Here is a 592-nt window from a genome sequence, read left to right on the forward strand (position 1 = left end):
CATGAATAAAATAAGTGATATAAATACACTTATTGTGTCTGTATTCATTTGTACAGTAACTCACGTTTTACTCAAATAAAAATATTGCAAATAATAGTTCCATGAAATTGACAATGTAGCTGTAGTGTCACAACATATCCAGCAGAGGGCGACTCCTGTCCGTCTTAACGACTCGTACACAACGATCGTAATCGAACAGTTGTGTTCAACATACCAGCGCTACTATTTGAAACTATTTACACATTTCAACATGAAACTATTTACACCTTTTAACATGAATCTATTTACATATTTTAACATGAAACTGACGGACAATTTACGGTGCAACACAATCATACACAAACGGGCAACCATGTCCGAATTGTTTGCAGGCAATACAGGAAGTAACTCAACAGGAAGTGACCTTACCGGAAGTGACATCGTCAAACTGCTCTTTTGCGATATATTTATATATATATAAAACTTTAGCTACAATTTAAACCATTATAGTCACCAACTATTTCTTTACACGTTAATATAAAATTATTAACGAGAAATGATTCAAATAATATTAACAACTGGGCAAAAGCAAGCGATTGAGGTTTGTGTGACG

The sequence above is a fragment of the Nerophis lumbriciformis genome, linkage group LG37, assembly GCF_033978685.3.
Source record: "Nerophis lumbriciformis linkage group LG37, RoL_Nlum_v2.1, whole genome shotgun sequence".
In the NCBI taxonomy this organism is placed as follows: domain Eukaryota; kingdom Metazoa; phylum Chordata; class Actinopteri; order Syngnathiformes; family Syngnathidae; genus Nerophis; species Nerophis lumbriciformis.